We start from the raw sequence: 22,646 nt of genomic DNA on the forward strand, positions 1-22,646 counted from the left end.
ACCACCCACGTCCTCCTTGCTCCGCGAATCCCGATATTCCCATGGTAAGGGTTAGGCTAACTCCCTTGAGGTATGAGGCTATGGAGTGATAGAGTAGAGTGATGGTCTAGGGTTAGAGAAAGAGAAACTGCCGAGGAAATAAGAAAAAAATAGAAATGAATCTCGCGAACTCGCATTTATAATAACGCGTCGACAGCAGTCATACTCGGTCGAGTATAGGAACACTCGGCCGAGTAGACTCCACTCGGTCGAGTATTGGTGATACTCGGCCGAGTGGCCTCCGCTAGGTCGAGTAACTAACCTATACATCTCCTATTATTTCCAGCCTGATCCTACGCTATTCGTCCCTACGGTCTGTTTGGTCAATAAGTCGGTCAACAACGTTCCTAAAGATCCTGGGTGTTACAATCTTCCCCCCTTAAAAGAACTTTGTCCCGAAGTTCAGCCCGTACGACACTCCCCGCAAGACCACATACTATAACTTTAACCACCTTCGCATATGTACGCAATTTCATACCGTCCATACATTCCCATCAGCCATCTGATTCAACAACAATTTGTTTATCACAGCTACCTTTCTAACAAGGTTACTCACAAATTTACACATGCACATAATGCAACCCTTTTCAAAACAGTATTCAACCCTATACTTACCCAAGTATGCAATTGCAACACTTACACAATGTAAGACACCATACATAAACGTAAACTACCACATTCCGTACGCTCATATTACATATACGAATGCACAGCGATACACCATTATAAAGTACATAAGTACACAATCACCACACTCCGAACACGTATACCAATTATCGTCAATTGAATCAAATTTTCATGTTACTTGACACTCTTGCGCCATAAAATTAGTCATATTAACTGAATACAACATAGATGCGGCATAAAGGAAACATAATCGTAATCCAGTAATTCCGAATGTGAGTACACCTAACATACGTATGATTCTAAATATCTAATATAAAATTAACTACTTACACAGGAATAAGATACATCTTTCATAAATAAAATGCTTGTCATAAAAAACTGAGTTGAGCCTTCCGTGTATAGAAACATGACATAAGTTATCGCTTCAAGGAAACATGAACATAATTTCCGAATGTCGACTACATACATGTGATTCCAAAATCATAACTACCACATATTTTGCATAATTAAATACTTAAATTCCGCGACATTACTCTTCCCCTCTTAAAGGAACTTCGTCCCCGAAGTTCACCACTAAACACTTCCCCAAACCCCACGCAAAACATACTACCTGACGGCGACATTACTCATAAACTCGTGGAGCCCAACATATATACTCTTGTAGCGACAATTAACATATAGAATAATTGAAAACGAGCAGGTCTATACACAGAAACAATTATCATTGCAGTCGAACATATACATACATATAATCTTTTTACAGTGACTACGTGATACGAGTCAAGTGTCACCTTCATATACTTTAATGTCTCGGGTATCCCACTTCTAAACAAATTAAGATCCCCCTAACCTGAGTAATACAACAAACATTCATAAATTTATAGCCTATATCAACAATTACGAATCCATGAGACAGGCATAACACATCTGTGCGGCATTTTATCATATAAAATAGCAAGATAAGATATTAACATTTCTTTCATTTATTATTACATAACTTATAGTTCTCTGGTTAAGCAATATTCGGCCGAGTATAAGTGGGCACTCGGTCGAATAAGATACACTCGGTCGAGTATATGTTCACACTCGGCCGAGTGAGCTTTACTCGGTCGAGTAGTGTCTATGCTCGGTCGAATCTTCATATCCAGAGAGCCCTTGAAGGCATTACTTAGAGCATTTACCGTTAACCTGCATCACACTCATTACAGTAATATAAAACACATCTAAGTCCCAACATACACATCATTTAACATGTCTCCGTACGCTAATTAAGTATCTGACGGCCTTACGGCCAAATACAGTCATCCAACGAGAAATACCAAATTTCGAAAGCAACATCCAAAGAAGAGACGATAAATCCGACACCACAAAATAAATCTAACATCCAAGAAATCAACTAAATAAGTCTAACATCCAAGATCAGCAATGAGAACCCTCCTCCATGTCATCACCACCACCACCGCCGCCGAAAGTACCGCACCAACTCCCCGCACTGGAAAACCCGCTGCTCGAGTAGTCCCCTCCCAGCTGACTGCCGGAGTTGGCTCCCCACGGTCCCGCGAGGTAGCCAAACTCGGTCTCCTCTGGAGGTCTCCAGAAACTCGGGTCCACCCCGTAACTGTGGAACACTCCCGTATCCACTCCCGGTCCTCTCCACCATACAGCCGTGCCAAATCGGTCCCGATGCCCGACTAAGGGTCATCTCGTGAAGATTACGAGCACCAAAGTAGAAGAGATCCGCTCGGCCCACTCGTGAGGCCGCATCCTAGGGTCATGCACCGTAGGGTACGGCGAGTACTGATAAGGATGGTAAGGGTAGGAGTCGGGGGCAGAGTAAGAGGGCTCGGACACCACTGGGTCTACCCTAGGCTGCCTAACGCCACGACGCTCCCTAGGTGGGGGAGGTGCCTGCTGCTGTCCCTCAGGTACGGTGACAGGCTCAGGTAAGTCCAGGAGGATCCGAGGGTCGATCAGGTAAGACTGGGGTTCAGGTCTAGGAATGCCACAAGGCTCCCACTCGGCCAAATGATCAACAACAGGGAGGTGAGCTGGGTCCGGAAGTACCATCCACATAGTACCTCTCACCCTCCAAGCATACGACCCATCATCCATCTTCCTCAACCATCGGTTCTGACGCCAGTATTGAGCGTCCATGGTGGGTACCACCTCAACATACTCATTCCCCTCAGGAGGTGGGGCCTCAAAATCGGTCAGTCGCTGAGCTAGGCGGGTCACTATGGCCCCGCAAGCAACAAATCGGGTCTCAGACTGTGCCATGCGCTCCAGACTAGAGCACACAATACCAGGAGCACTGTAGTAAAACGGTTTCCGGCGGTGGAGGTTAAGGTAGGACACAAGAAGCATGACTTCGTGAGAATTGAGCTTACTCACGTCCTCTCTCGAGTAAAGCAGACAGGTCAACATCCTTAGAAACATACGAAGGGAAACGTGTTGGATATCATTAATCAACATGGCACTGACGGTAGGGGCGGGTCTGCCAGTCAAATAAGGAAGGTACTGAGGTGCACCACTGTTCTTGGCCACGTCACTAAGGTAGTCATCATCCTCGGCCTCTAAACCCAAATGGTCAGCCAACTCATCAAGGGTAAGCTCATGGTCCTCATTCATGAGACGGAAAGAGACGGTCTTGCCCTTCCTATCATAAACAAAAGAGCTCAAAAACTCTAAGGTCAAGTGGGGGTATGATTTCTTTCTCAAGTGATACAACCCCTCCATGCCCAAAATCTTGAAAATGTGAAATATGTCTTCCTTAATCCCCAGAGTCTCAAGAATACTAGGGTTGACACAACGGGTGGGACGAAAAGGACGACGCATAAGAGCCACAAAAGCCTTACGATGATCGAAGTTAGCAAAAATTACCGATGGATGTGCCTCCACCGGCGGTACAACCGGTCCACTGCTACCTTGCCCAACCTCGAGTTGGACATTCCCGCGAGGTCTCTTGTTGGGTAAACCCCTAGTTTTCACCATGCTGCAAGAAAATCATTTTTAACAAAGGATTGATACTTGAAAGTTCTTAACACAAAAGACGGACTGTTTTACTTGTATATCGATTTTGGAATAAGCTTTGGAAGATAAACTATCAGAAATCACCATGTATTTTACAATTCACCTGTTCCAAGTTTTCAAATTGCTTCAAATCAGGAAATACTCATCAACAATAAGAAGAATTTCGTTTTTGCTAACCCTAGAATTCAGAAAGTGAATTTTACCTCATGAAATCAATCAACCAAAGATGTACACCAGTTCTATATGTGGTCAAATTCGAAAATCAATTAGTTTAAGACAAGATTCAGATTGTTTTTAACAAGAAATCGAAATATAGCATGTTGATACACAAAGTCTTTGAAAGCGATAAGGAATTTGAGTTTGGGTCTTACCTTAAACTGATTTTGGCAACTAAGGACAAGTGTGGCACCAAGATTTCACCCAAAAACTTGAGAAAAGAGGAGTATGGAGTTTTAGAGAGAAGGAAAGATGAAGATGGGAGGCGGAAATAAGAAAGAAAGGCACGAATTTAGGGTTTTTGTATAACCCGCAATTGGCCTGCTACAGCAACACTCGGTCGAGTGTTTAGGATACTCGGCCGAGTGTGCATTACTCGGTCGAGTGTTTAGGATACTCGGCCGAGTGTGCATTACTCGGTCGAGTACCTTTCTTACTCGGTCGAGTTTTGAAGAACAGAATAGATTATTATTCTAACAAAATGGGCACTCGGTTATGTAACTTGGCACTCGGCCGAGTTTTGTCTACTCGGTCGAGTACTCGCATCTACTCGATCTAATTTTCGAAATAGAGAAGGAGTCGTAACTTTCACTGTTCCTGCAAAATCAAACAACATCGTTCGGAGTTCCGGGATTCCGGCTCGTCACAATTAAAGCTGATTCCTACTACGTAACCACACAACAACACGTATATCTGCACATTCATCTCCAAACAATCATCACTTCCACTTTAACCCTCACTATACCAAGAAACTATTTTACTGTACCCATAGAGCACATGTCACAATCCAATTACGGTAATTACCAGGTTTAGCTCTATATCACATCATTTCTACTTCTGCTAATCACCAGACATACACCTTATTCACATTTGTAATACAATAATTTCACACCTAACACATTCCAAATAAAACAAACTGATTAAGTTGTCACTGATCACACATTGCAACAATTCCATATTCACTTCCACTTTTCTACACATCTAACTAACACATATCACTCTAGTAATAGATACGCACACAACAGATGCACCCGACACACAACACTTAGCAATCCACAACTCACACTAGCTACCCTTTACCCGTGTCTGGCTTAAGTCCGATGGGGCCATGATTTTGAAATGAGGGCGCCTACTCACCCAAAATCTAGCATCGGCTGGGGCTCCCAACGTACATACACCAGGTTCATTTTAATTGACACCCTATATTCATTAATTTCGTTAGTTCAGGTTCCAAAATAGTCGGCTCTGATACCACTTTGTAACACCCCCGCACACCAGAACGCCTTACCAAGGACCATTCCAGTATATGACGGTGTCACCATCTCGGTTTCCCGAGGAGGTAGATCAAATTAGACAATACAAGAACAAAGTTATGTTATTAATATCCGTCACAATGACATACTATACAAAGATTATAGAAGCAAAGATACAATACGACACTTGCGATTCTACATCTCTAGACCAGAAGCGTGATGACTCGATCCCTCCAATCCCAGCAGCAGTAATCAACAATACCTGCTGAACCGACTGCTCACCATCCCCGAATGGATCACCGCAGATACAACAAAACAACACGGGGTCAGTACTGACTAATCAAATATAAGACAGGACAATAAAGTAAACAGCTGATCATCCACTATCTCAACCTTACAACATCGCACCATATCCGACTACACCACGAAGGGTGTAGCCCTGCCAGATTACCCATCGCAACAGGTAATCCTCGCCGCCAGTGGGTGACCGCAGTCCGCTCCCACCTAGTCCAGCTCATCATCGAGCGACTAACATTCCCTGTCCCTTAATGTGCACATCCCCTCCCGTGACGGGTTCCACGGAGGGCGAACTAGGGTGTGAAGCCACTCCCGCAAGTGACTCCACCACAATCACACTCACAGCCTCGCAGCTGTCACACCACAACGTCATCATCACCCCAAACAACCATACTCCGATGATCAGTGGATAAACACGAATTACAATATAATCAAAATCTCAAATCAATTAGCAGTATACCGAGTAGGGAGACCCTACCTCATCGCAAAGCATGAAAGACTTCCAACTACAGCCACGCACGACTCCAATAAGCACCCTAACAATGATAACCATATCCTATTACACGACTATACTCAAAGAATCATTCAAAAGGGCACAAGGCAGAAACTTACCTAACCTTGCACATCGGCGACGACATAGACTACCACCACCCACGTCCTCCTTGCTCCGCGAATCCCGATATTCCCATGGTAAGGGTTAGGCTAACTCCCTTGAGGTATGAGGCTATGGAGTGATAGAGTAGAGTGATGGTCTAGGGTTAGAGAAAGAGAAACTGCCGAGGAAATGAGAAAAAAATAGAAATGAATCTCGCGAACTCGCATTTATAATAACGCGTCGACAGCAGTCATACTCGGTCGAGTATAGGAACACTCGGCCGAGTAGACTCCACTCGGTCGAATATTGGTGATACTCGGCCGAGTGGCCTCCGCTAGGTCGAGTAACTAACCTATACATCTCCTATTATTTCCAGCCTGATCCTACGCTATTCGTCCCTACGGTCTGTTTGGTCAATAAGTCGGTCAACAACGTTCCTAAAGATCCTGGGTGTTACCACTACTACAAATACAGGCAACCACAACGGCCCTTTAACAACGCTTATTCACGAAAATCATCAAAACACGTTGTAGAATTTATTCCGCGAATTTTACCAAACTTAATTACAACGGTTATGTGTTGTTAGCCGTTGTTATTTGTTTTAACAACGGGTCATACTTAAACAACCGTTGTTAATGAAAAAACTAATAACAACGGTTAAATTTTAACCGTTGTTAATGGTTTGGCGCCAAATCAGTGAAAAGTAATCACAACGGTTATATTAGAACCCGTTTTTAATACTTTTTAACAACGGTTGTAATCTCAATAACCGTTGTTATTAATATTATGAAAATCTTAAGAACAACATATTGCTTTATTCTGCTATACGCTACAAACACAAACACAAGCTAATACTGCTACTATATCATCCTCCATTCCTCCCTGATCGTCTCTCTGTCTTCATCTCCGTCACTGTTGTCACGTCTTCTCTCCCTCATCGCGCGTGTTTATCAATCAGGTATATATATGTTTCTTAGCAACGCTTATTATAACTAGATATAGGATTTTTTGGGTTATTATCTAATTTGTTGATAATTTAGCTTAATTGCTTTCCTGAATTTCGTTTATTTGTTTGCCTATTATTGTATTTTCTGAATTAGTTGCCTATTATTACGAATGTAGAATAATGACTCGAACTTGGATGATTGATGCAAATATGAGTGACCGCACCTACAAAGATGGTTTAGCTGAATTTTATGAATTCGTTTCGAACAATTTGAATGGTTCTTCTAGTATTGCATGTCCTTGTGAAAGATGTGGTAATATTAGCTATATGGCTTTTCCTGGACGTTAAAATACACCTAGAAAACTGGGATTTAGTCGATCCTATACACTTTGGATTTTTCATGGGGAATCATTAGAGGAAGAGAATAACTCTGAAGAAGATGATGTTGATGTACACGAAAGGCTAACTGATGATCCTGAGTTTGCCGAGTTTTTGAGTTGGAAGAGTTGGAAGTAGAGAAGTTGAATGTTGGGTCTATAGATAATGAAGAGAATGATGATGAGTCCATTGCTTTTGAAGATGTAGGTGATGACACTAGTAATTGGGATGACCTTAACAACATGTATGAGAAGTTGTGTGAGTCCAAGCACCTCTTTATCCTGGTTGTAAGTTCACAAAAATGTCGGCTGTGGTGAAGTTGTATAATATCAAGGGGGCAAATGGGGTGAGTGACACGTGTTTCACTAGTTTTTTAGCCTTAATAAAGGAGTTGCTTTCTGATGGTAATGTTCTACCCGTTAAGACATATGAGGCGAAAAAACTAATAAGAGGAGTGGGTATGAAATATGAGAAAATACATGCATGTCCAAATGATTGCATATTGTATCGGAAATTATATCAAAACTTAACCAATTGCCCTAAATGTTTGGAGTGGCGTTATAAGGATAAGGAAGGGATCCCGGCTAAGGTGTTGTGGTATTTTCCATTGATACCAAGAGTCATAAGGATTTATGCGAATCCCGATGATGCAAAAATGTTAACTTGGCATGAAACAGAAGAATAAATGATGGAAAGCTAAGACACCCTAGAGATGGTAAGCAATGGAAATCGTTCGACGCTAAGTATCCCGAGTTCGGCAATGAACCTAGAAACTTACGTCTAGCGCTGTCCACCGATGGAATGAACCCACACGGAAACATGAGTAGCCAACATAGTACTTGGCCGTAGTGTTGGCTATTTATAACTTACCTCCATATGTGTGCATGAAAAGAAAGTATTTGATGTTGTCGTTGTTAATTTCCGGCCCTAAACAACCTGGAAATGATATAGATGTATATTTGGAACCTCTTCTAGATGATTTGCGATTGTTGTGGGATAGTGGGATAGAAGTATTTGATGCATATAAGAACGAAACTTTCAATTTGAGAGCGATGTTATTGTGTACAATATCTGACTATCCGGCTTATGGCGACCTTTCTGGGCACACAGTTCATGGGAAAGAGGCTTGTCCATTGTGTGGGGAGGATATCGAGTCTGAATACTTGAAGTCTTCTCGTAAGTATGTGTATATGGGAAATAGGAGGTTCTTGTCTCATGACCATTGTTATCGCAAGATGCAGAAAGCATTCAATGGAAGACAAGAACTTCGTCAACCTCCTAGAATTTTGAGTGGGCATGAAGTTTATCAGAAAGTAAAGCATATTGAGATAGATTATGGGAAGAAGAGCGGCTCTAAATTGTCTACTCGTGGGTATAAGAAAAGATCCATATTTTTTGATAAACTTCCATATTGGCCTGACCTGGAGGTCAGGCATTGCCTCGATTTCATGCACATTGTGAAAAATGTCTGTGATAATATTATCAATACCCTTCTGAATGTTCCTGGTAAAACAAAGGATAACGCCGCAGCTAGGGAAGATATGAAAATGATGGGTATTAGGCTAGAGTTGGCACCACAGAAGAGAGGTAATCGTACATTTTTACCGCCACCAGCTTTTACCCTTTCACGGAATGAGAGAAAAGAGTTCTGTGCATGCTTGAATGGAATTAAAGTGCCACATGGTTATTCGTCGAACATCAAAAGCCTAGTGTCGATGCAAGACCTAAAACTCACCGGGTTAAAGTCACATGATTGTCACACTTTGATGCAACAATTACTACCTGTGGCTATTCGTTCCATTTTACCTGAAAAGGTAAGATATGCTATAACTAGATTCTGTCTCTTCTTCCAGTCCATATGCGAGAAAGTCATCGATCCCGATGACGCGGATTCATTGCAGGACCTCGTTGTAACCTCTCTTTGTCAGTTGGAAATGTATTTTCCACCCTCTTTCTTCACTATCATGATTCATCCGACCATTCACTTGGTTAGGGAGATTTTGTACCTTGGGCCCGTGTACTTGAGATACAAGTATCCTTTCGAAAGATTGATGAAAGTCTACAAGGACTATACATCTAATCGGTATCGTCCGGAAGGTTGTATTGCTGAACGCGCTATTTTAGACGAAGCTCTTTCATATTGTTACGCTCATCTCTCCCCTGAGGAGTTGATTGGCGTTCCTAAGAATCGTCATAGTGACTGGATGACCGGAAAAGGTATTAGGGGCCGGGTTGAAAAAATTGTGACACGTGAAATGTTGCATTTAGCACACATGTATGTGCTAAACAACGAAGATGAGGTGCAACCTTATATTCAACAACACAAAGATGAGCTCAAATACGATCACCAAAACAAGACCGAGAAGTGGATTGCGAACGAGCATACGAAGACGTTTCCAGAGTGGTTTAGGAATATTGTCTTACATTGTACTCGATCAAACCGGTGATGACATCTCCTAGGTTACTACGTCTTGGTTTAGGTCCAAATGCCAGGGTCACCTTTTACAACAGTTTTGCCATTAATGGATATACTTTTTACACCCGCGAGCAAGATGAGGTGAGCACAATGCAAAATAGTGGTGTGAGTTCTGAATTTGAGGCAATGCACTTTGCTACTTCAAAAGATAAAAAGCCTATTTGGGGAAAATGCCTTTATTATGGTGTTATTCAAGAAATATTGGTACTAGATTACATTGATTTCACAATGCCTTTGTTTCGATGTAACTGGGTTGATAACAACATCCATTGTGTCCGAAAGGATAAGATGGGATTTACGTTGGTCAATCTGGGTAAGGTTGGCAATAATAAGGATGATCCTTTCATAATGGCATCCCAAGCTAAACAAGTGTTCTATGTCACCGATCCTATGGATAAGAAGTGGTCTGTTGTACTGTCTATAAGGAAAAGAAGGAGTAGTCCATCCGATAATGATGATGATGATCAGGAAGTCGTTTTTGAGGGAATGGATCAGTCTACCACTGTATCTTATTTCGACGATGTTGACACTGATCATGAGGACACTGAAAGCATCTATATGCGTGATGACCATGGTGAAGGTATTTGGGTTAACGAAGAAACTATGACATCCAAGAAACGTCCCCGATCCTGAGATAGTTCATCGGGACACATACGAAGATATGCATGCATGTTGGTGTAAGTTGTCTTATTTTCTTGATCTTATTATTAGATGTGGATGCTTTGGTGTTGAAATTGCTGAATAATGTATTGTTACAGTTTGGACCGTAATGGAATTACGATAATTTTTTTAAAAAAAGAGGTTCAACAATAACAACGGTTATATTTAAATTACCCGTTGTTAATACTTTCAACAACGGGTGTAGTACCTCTACCCGTTGTCAATTATTTTTTTGACGTATTTCATTTTGGCGCAAATTTGGTGAAAATATATTACAACGGGTATATGTTACCCGTTGTAATAAACTTTTGACAACGGTTGACTTTTATTGACCCGTTGTTATTAACATATAACAACGGTTCTTCTTTGAGCACCCGTTGTTAATAGTTTGTCTTAATAAAAAACTAATATAGAAACCCATCCAAAGATGCCATATACAAACTAACACACACAACATTATTACTCCAACCGTTGGTATCCTGTGTTAATCCTTCTCTCTTCCTCGCTTTTTACATTCTCGTCGCCCGCTTTCCGAAACCCGATTCCGTTGCCTTCCCTTATCATCCTGCTCGTTCTCTTTATCATCATCATCAACAGGTATGTTCACTTTAATTTTGTGTTTCGTCATTAGGGTTTTAAGACGATCATCTTGCTTCTTTTTTCATGCATTTGTTTGTTTTTCGTCTTCTTTGTTATCTTTATCATCCCGCATCATCTACTTTACTCCTCTTATCAGGGTTTAGGATTTTAGAAGCTCAATCTGTTGTTTTAAGTTTTCATTCCTATTAGGGTTTAGGGTTTTAGATAATACTCTGCATGTACGTTGTTAAGTTGTTCATATCCAGCTATATCATTCATATTTGGTTTTTAGGATTATCATGGGTGAAAAACGTAAAAGAAGTCAAAAGAATAATGAGCCTGGTGATAATAAGCCTGGTGAGAGGGGTGCTACGAAGTGCAAGAAAGTCCTTGCAGCTATAGCCGCTAAACAGCCGTTCGAAATAACATGGAGTGAGAAGGGTTTCCCTCGGTCCAAATGCGGGTCTTTTCTCCGCTTGGATTGGTGCTTGCACAAGACAGTTTGTGCCTATCTATTTAGAGGATGTTAAAAGTTTGAATCCAAAATTGGCGGAGTTATACTTGGCTCGTATAAAGGAAGGCTTTATTATACCCGATGAAAGTCATGATGAGTATTTAATGCATAAGGCGATGTCCACAGGCCGTGGAAGTGTGGCGTTGCTAGGGATTGGTTGTATGTGGACAAGGCAACGGGGAGATGCGTAAGAGCCCACCGGAAAACAAGTGTCCCACCATCAAGCAGGAAGAATGGGATCTTTTCAAAAAGATGAGAACTACGAGAAGTTTCGGGTTAAATATCCTCTCCTTTTAACGATTTACCTATCATTTTTTTAATTAATGAGTCCTTTATATAATCTTTTTATTATCTCATCTACTTGCGCTTTTATATAATTATTTGAAGGCCGTTAGCAAAAGAAATCGTGCTAACATTTCATGCAAGAAGGGGAAATTCTATGGTTCTCGAGGCGGTTCTGAAAAGATAGAAGAGGACCTCGTAAGTAGCATGCATTATTGCCCCGTGAGACTTTATTTTTTTAATCACACTTGGACTTGCATTGATACACATTTACGTGTATAAATGTTACCATGTTAATGTGTAGGTGGCAAAGGGAGTGAAAGAGGGGATCGGCATGTAACTTATAAACAAGGGCACACGCCTAAAGGATCCCGGTCGTCGCGACAAATATGATCGGGAAGTTTTGGCCAACATAGTAAGCATTATTTTATTTCGACGAGTTCATTACTAACTTTATTATTTTAGTCACAAATATAATTTGAAGTTTATTTAATATATTATAGGATAAAGTAGTGAAAGAGGTAGAAGAAGGGAAATTCACTCCCAGTGGTCGTAATGACGTTCTTGCTAGAGCGATCGGCCGACCCGAACATCCAGGTCGTTTGAGGGGCGTCCCGTTACAGGTTGGAGTAACGAAATATTATGGGAAAACTGCCCGATAAAGAAGAAAAGGAAGACTAAGTCTCGAGAACGCCGACATGGTAACATTTATTCTATTATTTTCATTTAAGTTCAATTCACATGTTATTGTTGGGATAAAAATTGCCGACACATTACATTCTTGGCAAGCGACTTGATTAATGGCATCCGTACTACTAAAGCTGAATGCTGGAGGTAAGCTTTCCGAAGAAGAAGTGAAGATGATGGAGGATGTCATTTCTAAAGGGGGTAATAATAAGGTACAACAGATTGGTGAAGAGGCCGCTACTACCTTGGCAATACATGAGAAGGAAGTATCGGTCAACGAGATTCGAAAGATCGGTACCTAATAATGCTTCTGAAGTTGTAACAACTAAAGCCGATCAGGTACCTAATATACTTCCTTATTTTTCTTTTGTTTTTTTTTTTTGGGTAAGATCGGGGGTGTGTTCACCGCCAACTTCGACATGGTGCCATTGAATTGGTTAATTTTATTAGGTAAATAATGGGTCCGAAAAGGAGATGCAACTTGATGAGAAGATCACGGTGATGGAAAACAAAGATACATCCCCTTCAAGTCAGTTCCCTGTTTTCAGTAAGGTATGCATGAAGTGTTTAATTAGTTAAATTTATATGAATGCTGAAGTTTGTGCAAAAATCGGCCTGAGACAGAAAGCGTTTTTGCAAAATCTTTTGAATGCTGAAGCGTTTTTGCAAAGATATATATAATAATGTATATGTATGTGTATATTCTTCAGGCCGTAAACAATAGGCCAGTTATTCTTGCTGACCCTAATAGAATCGAAAAGCCACCTGTGCGTGTTGGCCGGGGTCTCGTAGAAAACAAACCTGCAGCAGCGGAAACTGTAGTTCATGGCGAAAAACTTTTGCCGAATCATAGAATAGTAGAGATAACTACAGTCAATCCAGGCTATGAAAAATTTCCACTGCCTGTCCCAGTTCGTGACGACATTACCATTCTGGGAGATGCGCTTGGAAGTTTCATCCAATGGCCTGATACTCACATCTACTTGGCGAAGATATCTCCGCCGCCTCCGCCTGAGCAGCGGAAAGCAGTTGGGGTTAGAAGAAATACCTTTATATATATATATGTGTTACATTTTTAATTGTTGAATGTTTTTATATGTTAAATTTATATGTTATTTTTTTTTGTAGGGAACAAAAAAGGCGGCTTTGGCGGATAAGCCTAAGTCCACAGACATGCCAACAACCTCGACTTCACAACAACTTGATGAGGTATGTATTTAATTAACTTCTCCATTTTTTAAAAACCTCCCTTTATTTATATTTTGTCTGTATTTATAAAAAGCATGGTAATTTTGTGTAGGGGACAAAAAAGACTGATAAGCCTAAGTCCCCAGTCTTACCTGCTACTACTACCTCATCATTGAAAGAGCAGGTTGACGAGGTATTTAATTAAGTACGCTTTTATTTTTATTACTCCAACTAGGATATGTTACCTTTGGATTTTTTATTATTTTAATTATCTATACTACATGTGTAGGCTGCTGGTAGTAGCACCACATCAAAGACTCATTATTTCCCTAGTGAAAGTTAGGAGTATAAACTCCACAAAATATAAAGGGAAGGATTACATGCAAAAAGTAAGAACGGGGACGATGATGAGACTGTATGAGGAGGCTGGCCATCGCATAGCCTCCGAGCAACTGATAATTATTCCGCTCGAGGAGGATATTCTAGGGGCTGAGCGCCAAGCATGCATATCATGGGATCTCGCTAGCCGTATGGGCTGACTAGACCAGTTGATGTCCAACACATATTTGTTTGGATGAAGTAAGTTTCTTAATAAATAATTTCATAGTCTAATATTCTGACTACTAGGTAGATAGTGTTTTAAATACCGGAATTAATACCGTAATAATGTAGGATATTGCAAACCAGAGTGATCCCCGAGAAGAATATTCCATCTGATCAATACGGATTCATGTGCCCCTTTGTTTTATCTTTATTTATTCCGGATTTCACGTTCGAACAACGGGTAGATTATATTGCTCAGCAATTGGCGACAACCAAGAAGCTGATTTTTGGCGTTTATAATGAAAAAGGGTAATAAACAAATTAATATTACGTTTCCCCCTACAATTGCATTTTCATAACTAATATATGTACTTGTTAATAATGATGATGTCTCTTGATGTAGGACTCATTGGGTGCTAGCAGCCATCATGCCGACAAAGAAAAAAGTTTTCTGGTTGGACTCTTTACATCATCAACCAAGCGAGACTTTTAAGCACTTGATTAAAATGTAAGTTTATAATACTGATTTATTTATAATAACATTTTCAATTTTTATTTATAGAAAAAAGCTCGTTCATATTTTTGCCCCTAAAAAAATTAGTTTCTGCCTCCTTTTTTATTTTTTAAAAAAAGGGCCTTTAAGAAGAAAAGAGCAAACGAGGAGGATCAACCCACGAACGATTCTGATGTTGGCCCTGATTTTTTTACGATAACAGGGGTACGTGCTCAAATACAATAACATTAAGTGCAAAATCTGTGTTTAATACTAATACAATACCTAAAGTTCAAGATTCTGATGTGAGCCTTCTCTCGTCTGTTTTTTTTTATGTAATAATAGGCCCCTCGCCAGCCAGATAGCATACAATGTGGATACTACGCTTGTCGGTTCATGTTGGAGATTATTAGGCGAAGATATCTCGTTATTCCAGAAAGGGTTAGTAATAATTTAAACATGTGTTTATTACTTTTTTTAAATTAGAGCTAATGTTGTCTTGCAATTGTTGCTATATATACCATGATGTTGCTAATGTTGTCTTGCTTGCCGCTATATATACCATAATGTATTCTCTTTGTTTTTTCCGCAGATGTAATCAACCAAATACAACAGATTGAGCAATACTCAAGTATAGATATAGACGAGGTAAGAGACATGTGGGGCAACTACGTCTTAGAATATATATAGATAGAAATGCATGATACTATACTCACAGTTTAGATCAGCTTATTAGTAATTTTTTTGTTGAAGTTAGGGAATGATTAATTAGTTCATGTAAATTCAACTCCTTGTAATTATGTATATATATATATGATGTCTTTGCTTTGTTGTATGTGGTTGAATTGAATCTATTGAGTTCGATGAACCCACTATGATTTATCTTTGTCTTTGGTATATGGTGTCTTTGATATATGCGAGGTTTTTGAATGGCATGAAACAAATTTAATTTTTCAGAACATTAGGTGTACGTAATAAAAACGGTTACTAAAAAAAAAACCGTTGTGAATACCTTTCACAACGGTTAATAAAACTAACACCGTTGTGAATGACATTTACAAATACCCGCGCATAATATTCAACAACAGGTTTTAATCAAAGAACCGTTGTTAAAAGTATTCACAATTTTGGAGGTAAAATTACAACAACGGGTATTAAACAAAGAACCGTTGTTACTAACAATTTCAACAACGGGTATGTAACATAAACCCGTTGTCAAAAGACTTCATAATTTTGGAGGGAAAGTTACAACAACGGTTATACATACGACAACCGTTGTTATATTATTCCCTCCAAAATTTTGAAACACTTTCCACAACGGAGAACACCCAACAACAACGGCTTTTAACCGTGGTGAATACTTTAGACAACGGTTTCACTAAATAAGCAAACCGTTGTAAATACCTTCTACAACGGCCGCATTAACAACGTCCGCTTTTTTATTTTACAACGGTTTTTACCCGTTGTTATAGGTTGTATCTGTAGTAGTGTACAGATAGCACTTTGTGACACCCCATACTCCAAGGGCCTTATCAGGACCACTTAAGGTATGAGAACGTCACCATCTCGGTTACCCAAGGCAATGATAATCAAATGACAATAAAGAAATATACTTAAATAGCAATATAGTTTAAAGTGATTACATGTCCAAAACCCAAAACTGATAAAAGTGAAATACAAATGTTCTCAAACCCAAAAGTACTAAACAACTAAGCCAAAACAGCGGAAGACTCTAAGACTGCATCGTGGTGACTCATCCCAGCTAACCCAAGTGCATCGTCTCATACATGCTCAACAACTCCTCACCATCCCCGAATGGATCACCACAGTTTTTAAAACATTTAACGGGGTCAGTACTAATTACATAAAACAATGCCACAATGAAACAAGAATACAAACAACTCAAACAATCCCCAATCTCCATCTCCAATATCCACATAACTGACTACACACTAAAGTGTGTAGCCCTGTACCCATCGCAACAAGTACTCCACGCCGCCAGTGGGGGACCACAGCCGTACCCACCAAATCCCCGCTCATCTCCATTGAGCGATAAATCCAAGTTCATTAATGTGCACATCCCTTCTGTGGCAGGTTCCACAGAAGGCGAATCAAGGACGTGAAGCCACTCCCGCAAGTGACTCCACTCAGCCAGGGATGCGCCCCGAAGATCACAGACAGATACAAACCAATCAACAATATGAAATCAACAACCGTCAAGATCAACCAACAATGTAATTAACCAATAACCACAACAACAGTCACCACACATCATGTAACTAATATTGAGTAGGGAAACCCTACCTGGAAATGCAAACACCGACAGACGATCAAGCAGCTAAGTCGGAATCTCTCCTCAACGAATCCTCCTCCCATACATACATAAATACAATCACAACCATATACACATAAACCACCAAAACCCGCAAATCATCCAATTAGGGTTTAACCAATTTTATCAAAACATTATAAAAATTATATATAAAGCTTACCCTCGACACAAGGATCACAAAGGTGTAAAGAACAAAGAAATCCGATACTCCTAGCTCCGGGATTTGCTAATAATGCGGCGAGGATGATTCAACGTAACTTCTGAATCTTCTCTTGAAGGTTATTAGGTTGAAAAAGTGTTTTAGGAAAAAGTGGCGAACCCGTCAAAAATCACCCGTCAACTCACTTACTCGATCAAGTAAGTCACTTACTCGATCGAGTGACCCTTACTCGACCGAGTACCAAGCTTACTCGATCGAGTAACCATCAGGCAGACTATTATTTTGCGTAAAAACACACTTACTCGACAGAGTAAGCCCCACTCGATAGAGTACCCCAAGACACATAAAACCGTAGTATTATAGACTCCATTTCTTGGGCCATTGGAGACGATTCCTCCATACTTATTTGGAGCGATAATTGGCACTGTTTTGGCCCTCTTCGTTCTCTTGTTCATGGTCCGCTGAATGAGGGCAAGGAGAATGCTCGCCTTTCGCTCATCATTTCTAACCAAACATTGAATTTGACCTTTATTTCCTTCTCCTTACCCTGCATAATCAGTGACGCTATCTACTTCATCCCTCTCTCCAGTAATCCCAGATCTAATATCAAGTTCTCTTCTTTCAACACTAATAATTTATTCTCTCTTGCTCGCGCTTATGATACTATTAGTCAGTGGCGTGATAATGCTCTCCCTATTCATCTTGCGGCGGATTTGAGGTGGATTTAGAGAATGCATACTCTACCCATAGTTCGAATCATAGTCTGGTTTGCCTGGTGGGATAGGCTACCCACTATAACAATTATTTTTCATAGAAATATTATCCCTTCTCCTACTTGTCAGATGTGTAATTCTTTTCCTAAGGACGCTCTTAATGTTTTGCGTGATTGTGTTCTTTCTCGTAATGTGTGGAACAAATAAAAATCTTATTCATGGCCTCCCTTGGTCTACTTTATTCTCCTTCTTCATTTGGAATATTTGGGTGAGACGGAATAAATGGGTTTTTAAGGACAAGATCCCCCCCTCCTCCATATTTGACTCATCACATTAGGTTCCTGGCTTGGGAATGGTTCTGCCAACAACCTCAATTTTTTTCAACCCTTTCACCCATCGCTTCTACTGCCCCTGCCATTTCTGTCTGAACCCACCCCCCCCCCCCCCCCCCCTCCGTTAGGTAAGCTTAAGATTAATTGGGATGCCTTCTTTCACGTTTCGTTGGGTTTTGCGGGTCTGGCTTGTATTTGTCGTGATCATTTAGGATCTTGGGTTGTTGGATCGAGATCAAGCATTAAATGCAACTCTCCTTACTTAGCTGAAGTCCTTGCCATTAGGGATGCTCTTTTGCTTGCGTGTAACTTTCCGGTGTTGCTGGCATTATTAGCTCAGATTGCAAACATGCGGTTGATGACATACAAAGGCCCTCCGTAAATCAGAGTGTTATCACTAATATTATTCTGGATTGTAGGGAACGGTTGCAAGCCTTACAAGGGTGGGAACTCACTTTCGAGAGAAGGGAGTGCAATGGAAGTGTGGATCTAATTGCTAGATGGGTTACTTGTAATAGCCATAGATTGGTTTCGGGTTTGTTTTGGTGGAATGACCCCCCACCTTTTGCTATTAATACTTTGTGTAAGGACAGCGTGTATGGAGGTTCACCTTCTATCCCCCCTCCTTTTCCCCTTGAACTCTGTATGTGACCTTTAATTTATGATTATCTAGTACCAGTCACTAAAATATTGGTAGATCTTTTGATATATAAGTAGTGATTCCCATTAAATATTGCACTCCCCTCTAATTAGTAATGAACTCTATTGTCGACTACACCTTGAGAGTTGAGACAATTACTTGCCAAAGAACTTCTTAGGCGAGAGCTATATAGAAGCAAGGGGTAACAAATCTCGAAAAATAGTTAAAAGTTATTGATTGTTGCCATCAAAAATTTCTAAAAATGTGATCTTAGTAAATATATTAAACCACAAGAAGTGGCTACGCCCTTGTTCGTAGGTATATATAGAGGTGGCAATCGGGTCGTTCGGGTCGGGTTTGGGTCGGGTGAGCTAGGGTCGGGTCATTGTCGGGTCAGGTCGGGTCATTTAGGGTCAACATTATCCCCGAGTCGGGTTTGGGTCGCTTACGGGTCGGGTTAGTCGGGTCAATTTTTCTCTCCGGGTCGGGTCCGGTTCATTTTCGGGTCGGGTTACTGGAGCAGATGTGTCGGGTCAGGTCGGGTTTTGGCCGGGTAGGGTTAATATTAGGTTCATTTTCGGGTCGGGTTATTATCGGATCTGGACTTTTGACTCGCGTTTTTTCTAGTTTGGCCTATCGATTTATTATCGCATCGTTTTTTTTCCCGAATACTTGTTAATGGTTGTTACTTAAATAATTATTAGTGAATAAAAATAGTTGGGACATTGATATCATTTATCAGAATCCCGATTCGATCCTACGATTATACAATTTTGCGATCCAAAAACGATTGACCGAGTCCGATCCTACAATTTTATTCATGGCGTAGAATCATACGATCCTATTTATTTGAAAATTTCTAGAGGTTGGATCATAATTCACAATACAATCGTCCTACGATCTTGCGGTTCAGCGATCTGGTTCTAGAGTTTTATACTAAAATCATTGATTATCAATATTTATGTATAAATATTAATAAATATGTGTTTCGGTACTCATTTATTAGTTTTTACCACATAAAATACTATATTAAGTGAGTTTGTAGAATGGTTCAATCCGACGATCCGATTATACCGATTCGATCATATCCACTCCATCGAATAAAAGTAGAATCCCGATTCTTACAAGACTGGTTCATGACATATATTACAATCAAATCTCCACTAATGTATAATAATGTAATATGTGGAATTTGAGTAATATCATTAATCTTTTACTAACCTATGTGCAAACAATTATCATATATGGGTGAATTTGTGATAGAAGTCATAAAACGTTTACTTTGCAAATACAACTTCTACGAATGATGAATCCATAGTATCTCATTTTCTCAATATAACAACTTAGCAAGGATATACATTTCTTTAAATCATAGATTCATTGCTATCAGAATCCCGATTCGATTCGATCTTACAATTCTACGATCCAAAAATTCTATGATTCTATCACGACTGTAGTCTATAGAATGAATCTTACGATCTTATATATTGGAAAATTTCTAAAGATAGAATCATTATAAGATCCTACGATTTACAATCCTACCGATTCGAATTTACCTTCTTGAATCCCATCGATCCAAATTATAAACCAAATTATAATTCTGATCCTAACAATATTGCATATAATAACATTGTCATTTAATTTTTTTCTCTATCCTTTTATTAAAAATGTGTAAATTAGACGCATACAAAATTGTATTTTCAAAAATCGACACCGAGTGAAAATTATTAAGCGGTAAAAACTAAAATATAGTGTATTTAAGAATTAAGAATAGTCGAATAGATGCTCAAATTATTAAAAAAAATTTTGAAAAAGTGCCGCAAAGAATGAAATAGTTGGCGAAAAAAGTGGCGCAAAAACTGAAAAAGATGGCGCGAAAAAATAAAATAAAAAAGCTGAAAATCTAAGAAACCTAATAGAGGCGATCTATCTGACTATCTGAATCCCACTTCCCCTTTCCCTTTTCCTTACCTTAACCTAGAAACACAGCCGCACAGGCACTCGAGTTAATCCTCTTTAAAAAAAAAAAAAAAAAAAAAACTGAAAATCTAAAGACACCAGACGATCTATCTCAATCCTTAAACTAGACGATCTATCTCAATCCCACTTCCCCTTTTCCTTATCCTACCTTACCTTCCTCTTTCTTATCAGGATTCATTTCTTCACTTTCTCTTTATTATTAATTTGTTGATTTTAAATGATTGCTTTTGTTTGTTGTTTGTTGTTTGATCAGATTTATGGAGCCGTTGATTTGATACTTGTATTATATTATGGGTAGTTTCTCTGTTTTTTGCATGTTTATTGTTGTGATGACGACCCCTTAATTTGAATATGCCGATTTGATTGAATATGCCGTTTGCATCTGCTTGGTAGCTGCAATTATAGAAGTCTCATTTTTGGCAGCAGTATGAATCCCAGTTCCGTTTAATTGTTTTGGGTGTGGATGAAAATACATGTAATTGTTTATGTATATTAATTGTCAATATATTTGCTTAATTAAAGATTAGTTGTAACATAATTTTTTATCAATTCTGTAGGAGTATTTTAATGGAGTTAGATGACGATCATGTTGCTAAAAGAGGTACTATATATTATATGCAATTTTTTAATAATCCATGTTCGGGTCATTAGTTCACCATGCCACTCTTATTCTCTTATATTTCATTTTACAACACGACTGGATGATCATTACAATGACCCGGACATGATTATGATTTCCTCAGAAAATGTTGAGGTGATTATGCCACAGTCCACTATTGTGCCTACTATGGTACCTGAGTCAGATTCTGGTTTGACTCAACATGTTATTCCAAGCTTCCTCAATTCTGAACCTATTTTACCTAATCAAGGAGTGCCTTTGCAAGAGCCTAATGAACATATCATTCATCCCGAGACTGGTGAGAAATTATTTCCTGTTGTTTATGAGGAAATTTTTGGTAAAAAACGGAGAAGACCGGCTAACATATGGAACCATTTTAAGTTCTACAAGTGCATCCCGATTTCTAAGCCTGAGAAATTATATGCTGTTTGTCTTTATTGTCGTAAGGCTGTTTATAGGGCGGAGTCTAGGTGTGACACCTCTAATCCTACGAGGCATATAGCTTCTTGTGTTACGAAGAAAAAATAACCATGTGAAGACAGTAAGATACCTAAGGTGTTTGACCAACATGTGTATGTTGAATTAATGGCTGAGGCAATCATGATGCATGGGTATCCTTTTTCAATTGTTGAGCATCGGGGTTTAAGGAAGGTTCATCTATTTTTAAATGAAAATGTTCAAACCATATCTAGGAATAGTATCAAGAGAGTCTGTCTTTTAAAACATGTAGAATTCAAAGAGAAGATCAAACAAATATTGGGTTAATTAATTAGTAAGATTTGTTTGACTTGTGATGTTTGGACTGCTTGTACCTCTCGTGGTTATCTTACTCTTACTGCCCATTATGTGGATAATAAGTGGAATTTACGTTCCAAGGTCTTGAATTTTGTCCATTTCCCTCCACCTCATACGGGTTTTCGTGTTTTTAGTCTTTTGCTTTCTTTGATTCAAGAATGTGGCATTGAGAAAAAAATTCTAACTTAGACACTTGATAATGCATCAAGCAATGATAGCATGGTAACTGACATGAGAAATGCATTAATGGAAAATTTGCCTTGTGGCAGAGA

Source organism: Silene latifolia, chromosome 2, assembly GCF_048544455.1.
Source record: "Silene latifolia isolate original U9 population chromosome 2, ASM4854445v1, whole genome shotgun sequence".
NCBI lineage: Eukaryota > Viridiplantae > Streptophyta > Magnoliopsida > Caryophyllales > Caryophyllaceae > Silene > Silene latifolia.